The following is a 10,645-nucleotide window of genomic DNA, read 5'->3' as shown; positions in this document are numbered from 1 at the left end:
TTTTGTAGAATTTTCTGCAAAATTTGCGACAATCGTTCGAACGTTGGATATTTTTAAAATCTTGTAAATGGTTTTATGAGGCATCACAACTCTCCATTGGTACCTTTTGAAATGTTATAACCCTATATGTATAAATAGTGGTTCATGTTCACTTAATAATTAATTCATTTTTCTCCCTAAAATAGTTTCTAAGAAACACAAAAAATCCCGTGGGTATTCTCCAAAATTGCTATTTTTAGAACCCAATAAACTTGGTTGTATCTTGGAGACAAAATTGTATAAACTAGTTAGCAACTTGCGTATGAGAACAAATATTGTCTAAGGATAATATTCAATTGTGCCCCCAAGTCAATCACTAATTTCTATTTACATGATGTGTTCATTTTGTTCTTTCATTATTACTAGACATGGCAATATGGGTCAGAATTTTCTGACCCGACCCGAACCTGATTTTTTTGACCTGAAGCAAAAATGGGTTGACTCGTGACCTGACCCGATTTTTTTCTGGGTCAACCCGACCCGACCCGTTAAAAAAATTGCTAAAAAAAAAATATAAATTACGTGATACTAGGTGCATAAAGCACAAAGTATCAAAACTAATAGTCCATATATTATAGATATGAAGTTATAAACAAGTAAAACTGTTGTCAAGACATGAGAGAATGACTATTTGAGCTTTTTTTTTTTTTTTTTGCTAAGACTATTTGGGCTTCATCACAACCAATAAGAGCTAAGCTTCACAAATCATGGACATGACATGGGAGAATGAGTTATGAGACAAGACAACCATTTAAAAAAAAAAAATCTCATTCAATACTAGCTATAGTCCATTGTCCAAAGCCAAAGACATACACAATGCACAAACGTGAAAGTTGAAACATGACAAACTTAAGCTACAATTTGCAAATATGAATATTTGTAGTGCTGAATCTGCTACCAACGGTGAGTAGATTGAGATTGAAGTGTAATTATTATAAAATATTTACTTATTCTTCTTTACTTAATATGTTATGTTTATTTTAAAATATTTTTTTGTTTAGTTTATCTTTCTAAGTAATCTAGTTTTAATATTATTTTAAATTCAATAGGAACATATACACTTAAGAAGACCAATAATTTGCTACTTTGCTGGCTTACTTGTTTTGTTTGTTTTAAGATCTATCTCTTTTTGAAGATGTAAACTTGTAATTATATGTATTTTGACAGTAAACTATTAACATTGAAGATTTTTTCCATCATGAATTTATGACTATATATAATTTTTGTCATGCTCAAAACTGTCAGAATTGGAAGGATATTAACAAGTGGCATTAAGTGCAATTCATTTGCTTAATTGATTTTATTCATTTTCTCTAAACAAGTTGTCATTGATTTATTTTTGTAATTAAAAAAAAAAAACTTGTTTGAAAAATATGGGTCAACCTGACCGAACCGACCCGACCCGACTCGACCCGCCTGTTTTGCCATGTCTAATTATTACTCATTGATTTGATGAAATCCCCAACACAAATCACATGATTACTAAGTAATATAAATACTAAAAGTTTATGTAGATAATCATTTGATTTGCTATGGGGTGGATTAAGAGAAAATTCTATTAATCCACGTGAACTTTTATTTACATTTACTTAATAATTATGTGACTTGTATAAATGATTTGTCATTGCAAGAAAATTCTACGGAGATGAGAGACCTAGATGACATATGATAACCTCTTAAGTTTGGCAAGTAATTCTCATTTCATTGTTATTACTTGATGTTATTGGGAAACCATAGGTTTATCTAGGTCTCTTATCTCATGAAAAATTGTATTTTCAGCATTGCCCTTTCATGCCTTACCTCTCCATCACTCTATGCATTTAATGATTCTGCTCCTGCGACTTACAGCCGAATGATGTGAAAGTCGGTTTTATTTAATGTGAACTTGTGCAAACTATTAGATGCTTTTGGTTGCAAGAAAAGTAGGATATCGACCTCGCTATTTTTATGAGTGATTTCGAAGGAAGATAAAGGGTGATAGTTGAACCAAAGCCTTTTACTCAATGAAACATGATTTCTAATCAAATGTGTTATCCTTAAAATCAATTCGTAGGTGCAGCCAATTGCACCACAACTTGATATTCTGATATTCACTCATAACCCATTAATTTCGAATGTCTCACGGTGTTTGGAGAGAACAAATAAAAATAGTAGCATAGTAGCAGTCATTTTTAAATTTTTTTTTTTTTTTTTAGCTATGGGAATAGTAGCATTATAAATATGGTCAAAACATATTCTAGTTGACTGCAAAACCTTAGCATTCCTCCACAACATTTTAGCATGACGGCTTGAAAAAGATTTTATTTCACTCTGATGTTTTAAATTGCTTCGTTATCAATCCGACTTCTTGGTTACAAAGTATAATGCTTCAACATTTTTTGAAAGCCCATAAACGGCTTAAAATATTAAAATACAAAAAAAGAGCATAAATTAAATAAATTAAAATTGATTTTCTTGTAAGTATACTTCAAAGAGAATATCAATGAAAGATAACAAAGATATACCCAAAAAAACCTTTTAAATGACCAAAACACCCTTAAAAGTTAAAACTTCATAAAAGAGCAAAATACCCCCCAAGAACCAAATGTTTCATCACTAGTTACAACTTTTTTTTTTTAGAGCATTTCAACTTTTAGCGTCCGCTTTTAATGACAGCTCTTTATCATCAAACTAAGACACTAATCAGTTTTTTGTGTAGGCGAAAAGTTGAATTCCATATTTCTTATTCAATCATTATAGACTTTACTAGTTGAGCTAATTAAAACCCACCATTAGTTATAACTTGGTGTGATTAGATTGCGAAAATTTTGCCCAAATAATTCTAATTCCCAAGATAGCTTAGGAATTTATAAAGTCAACATTTAACTCTCTTCTTAGTAACATAGAACAAAGTTAATTAGACCTTTTCCATCTCATAGTTTCTAGAATTAGCGGGGAAAAAAGTACTTCTCTGTGTGCTTTGACCGCTTTCAATTTTCCATATGATAATGATAGGTTACTAATTTTTTTATTTAATTTGTTTTCAAAACTCTTTTAGTTTATATTAAATATATTTAAACCAAGACTACAAATCCGTTGTAGTCTAGTTGGTCAGGATATTCGGCTCTCACCCGAAAGACCCGGGTTCAAGTCCCGGCAACGGAAAAGGGGGTGTTTGGGTCTGAAAGGACCTTAAATCCTCCTCCATTTTGACATTTTGAAAATGTGAAGAACTTTCAAAGGAAGGAATTCTCATAATTCCTTTTACGTTGGAATTTGAATTCTCGTAATTCCCCATGACTTTCGCAAAAGCTGGAACAAGTTACCACGCTTTTCCATTCATGACAAATGTATTTTTTTTTAGAATTACAGTTACTACAAGGAACCAAAACCCCTTGGCCTCTCTCAAAATTTTCTCACTATTCACCAAACCTCTTCTCTTTCCACCTTCACAATCCAAAACTTTAGGGTATATTTGGTTAGGTAGATTTTAGGGAGGATGAAAAAAGAAGAGTGGAAAATAGGAGAGAAAATGAGTGAGAAGGGTGTTTGGTTGAGAGGGAGAAGGGGAGAGAAAAGTGATGGGCTCACAAGTTTACTTCCCTCTTCTTTCAAAATACAATCTCTCCAAATTGGAGTGAAAGTGGAAAAAATATTTGGACAAAACTGCCCCTACCTCTTTTAACTTTTTTTTTTCTTTTTCTTTTGTAACGCTGGCTTTTTGTTTTTTCTTTCTTTGGTTTTGTCAGGTGGTGGGCTTTTCTTCTTTTCCTTCTTTTTTTTTCTTAATTTTTATTTTTGTTATTTAAAAAAAAAACACTTTTGGATGATTTCTTATGCTATTTTCTGAAATGTCCACTTTCGTCTATACACAATATTTTTTAAAAAGTATAATGTATAACCTTTTGTTTTATTTAAGAGGAACATGATGGTAAATTTATACAAATCGTATTTTCACCAAACCAAAAAGTTTTCCATCCCTCCACTTTTTCACTCTCTCAACCAAACACAAAGGAAAACTAAAAACTTTTCTATCCTCCCACTTCTCCATCCTCTCTCTATTTTCTATTATTTTACTTTTCCATCTTCTCAACCAAATTGACCCTTATGGTTTTGCGGAAGCAATATGAAATAAAAATTTATATTTACATTAAAAGATCGTTGTACCACATAACCATGGATTCTAAAAAGAACAAAAAGCGACCCAAGTGTGTTGCCTGCCAAGGTATTCATGTCTCTCTTTTTGTTTCTTTTTGGGTTTTCAGATGACTGCAATATTACTCAGTAGTCCTGATGGCCAACTCCTGATGTGTAAATTAAAAATCTAATTTTTTTAGACCTTTGTAAAACCCAAGAGAAAGAGGACGTGGGATCCTTAAGGATCCTAATCTTCAGTTGTAGGATCAATCAATAATAGCTTTTTGAATCTTATTGACTTAGCTTGAAACTCTTTCAAAATAATTCCTTAATTTTCTCAACCATATCAAGAAAATATTTGAATTTCTACAGATTGTAATAATGTCCAGCAACACATTGCAATTAACCCCCTGAAAATTAGAGAATTACATATGAGGTCCCATTACTTACAATTTGTACATTTGTCCTTCCACCACACTATATTCCCATAAGCTACTAGGACTGGATTAATATCATTGTTATATCCCTAACTTATGTAACTTAATTTCTTGATTTTATAATTTCTATTGGACTACAAAATATCTTTAAAAAACTCTTTATATGTATATATATGTATGGGTAAATTACAACTTTTCTACCTGTGGTTTGACCAAAATTTAAGTTACCTACTTGTGGTTTGAAAATTTGACACTTTACCCACCTGAGGTTTGACTGAAATTTAAGTTGCCTACTTGGGGTTTGAAATCTCATGATGTAAGTGTTTCGTTAGATTATTTTTGACCTTATTTGATCTTGTCTTTTTATGTTTTTTTGTTTTTTTTGTTTTTGTTTTTGAAGGAAAGAAACATAAAAGTGGAGTGAAATTTCATAATTAACCATGTTTTTAATAGAAGTGGGTTATGAAACTCTAACTGAACTAACCTCATGTGAGTAAAATGTCAAATTTCAAATCATAGGTAGATAAGTTGTAATTTGCCCTCTCTCTCTCTCTCTCTATATATATATGAAAAACACTTTTGAAAAAAGTCACTGGCCAGTTTTGTTTTGAGTTCAATTTCAATAAAAAGAAATTAACTGAATATGCTATCTTCTTTGGAGATTGGTGGATTCACAGTTGAGCATTTACATATTTTACTCATGTAAATGATGGTCCAAGTTTAGAGCGTTCATTATTTTCATCTGTAGCCTTTTAAGAGGAATCCCATGTTTTAACTTAATAGGCTTGTATTTATTACTAAGACTTTGATATGAGAATTTTTTTTTTTTTTTTTAATAATCAAATGATTCTCCACCATAGGGTTGTCCATAGGACTATCTGGGTCGGGTTTGTGCTTAACCTGGACTCAACTTGACATTTCAAGTGGGAAAAATTATAACCCACAACCAACTCGGAAGAAATGTTGAATCCACTGGATCAAGTCTCAGAGGTGTTGGGTGAGCATCAGTTGATTTTAGGTTTGTTATTGGGGCTAAGATTTTGCTGGATCTGTGAAGATCTAGTTAAGATTTCCCCGGATCTTAAAGGATCTAGTCTAGATCTTGACGAGATCTCCCCAAATCTCGACGGATCTGGTCCAATCTTAATGGATCTTGAAAATATCTCATTGAATCTTAGGGAGATCTTGTCGGATTTGAGGCTGAGAGAGAGAGGGAGGACGGGGGTTAGGGGATGGTAGTTTTTGGCGAGACACTACTTAGTCGGGTTGGTTTCCGTTGGGTTTCAAAACCCAAAACTCCACTCGACCTACACCCCTTGGGTTTTGATGCTGGAGATTTGCCGTTGATAGCCAGCTACTCAGATTGAGTTGGTCTCAGGTTGGCGGCGCTGGGTTGGTCAGTTTTGTCAAGTTCTATGTTGGTTTGGACAGCCCTATTCCACCATAGAAAACATAGATATCAATTTGTTCCATCACAAATCTATTCAAATTAAATGTAGTTTACAAAGTATTAGTGAAAATAAAAATTAAATTTATGTCCTTCCAATATCAAATACAAAAATTTATATTCAAGCAAAACGGGAACAATTAGCAAACAAAAGAACCAATTTATATGCAATTTTATTTATTGTGGTTGCAATTCTCAAAACATAACAAAACTGATTATTATTTTTTATTTTTTGAAGTGATCCAAAAGATAAAACCTTTTACTTAACTTCAAAGCGTATTTATTAGTTGTGGTGAACAAATTCATGTATACCGAATGTGAACAATTTATATGCATCTTTGTGTTTTTTTAGTAGTGTGTAGTAAAGTTTAAATCATGTATACCGAATGAAGGTGAACAAAATCTATTGTATCTTTTGCTTACAGTCTCATCTATCAAACCGCAGTAACACCCTATTACGGCATTACCTATTACAAATAACAACACCCCATCACCCATCACCCATCACCCTTTAATTCATTATATACATACAACCCCATGCACATATTCAACAAATCATTCATGCAAAATCCATTACATACTTACAAAAGTAATGAAACGCATTCACTCGTATTATTCTTACGAAACTCACTACATTCATACAATATCCATTCAAAATTCATGCACATATTCAACATTTCAACTCTAATATAACATTTCAAGATTATATAAGCACTAAAAATTGACTAAATCTAAGAAAATAAAGCTCCTGGGCCGGGCTTCTTTTTGTTTTTCTTTTGTTTGTTTGTTTGTTTGTTTGTTCTTCTTCTTCAGATTAATATACTTATTGCATTTCAGTCAAAAAAATTGACTATTTTTAAAAAGTGCCATTTAAAATTGGATTTAAAAAAAAATAAAGCATTTAAGAAAAGTTGTTAAAAAAAATATTTTTTAAAAGAGCAAAGTGTTTCACTATCATTTATAAAATTGTGATTTAAGATATAAATTACTAAAATGGAAAATAAATAAATAAATAAATATATATATATATATATATATATATATATATATATATATAAATAACAAGAATTTCATTCGCGGTTATTGTTTCACCTAGTTAATAATAATGATAATAATTTTTAAATCTAAGAAAAGAAAATCTATATCAACTAAATCTAAGAAAACAATTTGACTAAATTCTAGACTATATATTAATGGACCAACGAAGAAAGAAGAAGATTTTAAATGAATAAAGGTGAAGGATTCCATCCCCCAACCAAGGCCTAAATAAAATATCGATTATGAATTTGTGCAAGTCTACGAAACTATAACAGAGTTAATCCTGACCTAATTTGAATGTCTATTTATATTCTTTAAATTATTTCATTTTTTAAATAGAATTTTAATCGAAATACACTACAACAAAAGTGGGTTATGGTGACGAAACCTTTCGTCACAATATGTCCTTATTTCGTCACTGAATACATATGGTGACGAAACAACATTCGTCACCTAAGCTCCGTCACAGAATGTATTGGTGACGAAAATGTTTCGTCACCAATAAAAAAATGATAGGTGACGAAATTTTTTCGTCACCAATAAAAAATAATAGGTGACAAGTTTTTTGTCACTAAACCTTATTTTTAGTGACAGAATATTTCGTCACCAAGTGTTTTTTTTTTTTTCCAATTTCAATAGATTAGTGATGAAGTTTTGCGTCACGGATTTTTTTTTTTTTTTTTTTAATTTCTATAGATCAGGTGACAAATTATTTCATCGCCAATTCTGCTTATAATTATATATGGCAATGAAAATTATCGTCACCAATTTTTTTTTATTAACTTATCATTACATTAACCTGTTCACTTCTAACCAAATCAATAAAAAAAAAACATCCATTCATTTCTAACCAAATCCATACAAAAAAAAAACATCCATACTAAAAATGTAATAAAGATGTTCAAAGTAATTACAATCATTTATATACAAATGATGTCTTCACTTCCAAACTTTACAGAAAATTATTTGAGTTCAAGTAGTTCCACAAAAGCTATCTTTTTGCCACCAATCTCATATCTGCACAAGTATAAAGGAAAATGCATCAATAACAAACTAGACTACAAACCTATATCCCTAATAAGATGTACTACAACAACAAAAAAATTATTATTAGTAAGACAATGCAAAAAATGTCTACAAAAAACCCAATAACAAACTAGACAAAACAATCATAATGAAAATTCATATGAAGCCAAACTATCAAAGAAAGAAGACCCACAACATTTTCATCAAGTAAAAACTAAACCCGCATTACAAACCATGGAGAAATCATAAAGAATGCAGAAAAATCCCAATTTAAAACAAAACAAATAAAGTGAAATCCAAAATAAAAACCGGCCACCATCTTAAACACAAACCTAACCACCACAACGAATAAAAAATCCAACCAACACCATTTAAAAAAAAAAAAAAAAACTAGCCACCACCATTTACACAAAACCCAGCCACCACTGTAAACAAAAAACCCACCACCATCATTAAACAAAAACCACAACCACCACCATAAAAAAATAAAAAATAAAACCACCACCACCATTAAACAAAAAACAAAACCACCACCATTAACACAAAAACCCAGCCACTACCATATAAACAAAAAACCCACCCACCATCACTAAACAAAAAACACAGCCACCACCATGAACACAAAAACCCACCACCACCACTAAACAAAAAGCACAGCCACTACCATTAACACAAAAACACAGCCACCAACATAAACAAAAAACCCAGCCATGAACTCATTTGATGCTTGTAGTTCATATACAATAGAGGGTATTTTGGTGAACACCAGTTCATTGGCCACTGAATTTGTAAACCAGCAATTAATTTTTTTTTTAAAGTTACATTTTTATGCTAAATAAACATCACAAGAGGATGAGAAAATTCTTACCACGTTGATATTTAACAATGCATTCATCAGCATCAACACCTGGCAGGGCGAAGCCAGCCCTAGACAAAAGATTGCCTGCATCCCGCACCTAAACAAGATAAGAAAAAAAATATGTTAACTGGTTCACAATGTGAAATGGGGCATTAAGTTTGTGTTCATTTCTCAAGAATTTTCAAATTAAAATTATTGAAAAAAAATTAATTGTGAGTGGTTATGGAAGCTAAGACAATTAGATGCAACATTAATCATGAAGAAATAGAACTACATGGATTCACTTGAAAAAGAAATAAAATATATATTTTTTTCAATAAAGAAACTGAGACAAATTCTTCTTCAAAAAAAATAAAAAAATTACTTGTGCCAGAGGTGATATTCGTGGACTGATGCCTCCTTCACACTCCATTTGTGCAACAATGCATGCTATTCTCAGCTCCCTAGTCACAAGTATGAGCAATTAGAAAAATCAACCAGGCATTTCAAGCATTGATGTATAATTTTAACTTAAGATAAGTAAAATAAATAAATAAATGAAAAAGAATAGCAACTTTAAGGTTTCTCCACCAAGAATAGCTCCTAAAAATATGCCATCTGGCTTCAATGCTAATCTACACTGGCAAAGATAAACATTTGTTAGAAATGAATCCAGCAAGGATCCCTTTACATATATGAAAGGATTAGAATTTAGGAGGAAAAGATGGAATGACAACTTTGACTCACACAACGTTTCAAGCCTTTAACTCAACTTTAACATATTTCTGGCTTCCATTATATCATTGGTACAAGGAGAGATACAATATATATATATATATATATATATATATATATATATATATATATATATATATATATTTATATAAAAGTTGCAAAAAAAAAAAAAAAAGGTTTTAATTTTCTTCAAAACCATGTAGGTTATTAATAGATATCTATGTGCGCACATGCAATTGAACTGCTCTTTGTTCAATGCATGTATACACATTTGATACCTTTGGCGGTCAAATTGCTAAATAAAGAAGTACCTGATATTTCTTTGTGTTTAATTTATGATTGAAAACTTTTGAAGTTTTTTAATCAATGAAAGAAAATAAATCAAGATGAAGACCAACTGATAGCTTTAGAGGCATTTCCAGTGCTTATTATTTTTACAACATGTAAACTTTCGTACATGTACTTTATCTTGGTGCTTCTGACAACATAAAGAAATAAAACATACAATACAATGATTAGGCATTTGTTCCAATACAACTTTCCCATTATATTAAAGAACTTATTAAATTTTGCAATCAAAATTCTAATGAATTTTTTGCATAATGGACCACCTTGCAATCAATATTACAATCCATTAGTGGGAGCACCTTGGAAATAAAAATAACGTACAAGAAGAAGGGGGAAAGAAAAAAGACAGGTAAAACAAAAAACAATATTGCTGTAATGATCACTAAAAAGACAACTGACCACCTTGCCCTATTTGCACAGGTAGCTTCCTCAGTAGAGCATTAAAATGTTGTCCAACAAAAATAAAAAATAAAAAACCACTATACTAATTCCTATGCAATTAAAAGGATAGCCTTAATGCAAATTCTAATGCCCATAATTCCATCAAGGCATCAACTCCAAAGTATCACATCCATTACATCCTAGTCCTTCCTAATTCACATCCCAAATAATTCTTTAATT

At 31.1% G+C, this 10,645-nt stretch overlaps 1 long non-coding RNA gene and 1 other non-coding gene across 2 annotated transcripts; one reads left to right on the top strand and one right to left on the bottom strand.

The window, feature by feature from the left end:
- Positions 1-3,110: 3,110 nt before the first annotated feature.
- TRNAE-CUC (transfer RNA glutamic acid (anticodon CUC)) lies at positions 3,111-3,183 on the top strand. Its single transcript has one exon. It is a non-coding gene; the product is annotated as a tRNA-Glu (tRNA).
- A 5,829-nt stretch (positions 3,184-9,012) lies between these two features.
- On the bottom strand, positions 9,013-9,560 carry LOC142613145 (uncharacterized). Its single transcript, XR_012840238.1, has 3 exons — positions 9,517-9,560; positions 9,327-9,405; positions 9,013-9,059 (listed from the first exon to the last, which is right to left on the bottom strand). It is a non-coding gene; the product is annotated as an uncharacterized LOC142613145 (long non-coding RNA).
- Between the last annotated feature and the right edge of the window lie 1,085 nt (positions 9,561-10,645).

Source organism: Castanea sativa, chromosome 10 (genome assembly GCF_040712315.1).
Source record: "Castanea sativa cultivar Marrone di Chiusa Pesio chromosome 10, ASM4071231v1".
Classification (NCBI taxonomy): Eukaryota; Viridiplantae; Streptophyta; class Magnoliopsida; order Fagales; family Fagaceae; genus Castanea; species Castanea sativa.
The sequence above is the reverse complement of the archived record's forward strand: the minus strand, read 5'-3'. Positions and strand labels throughout refer to the sequence as shown.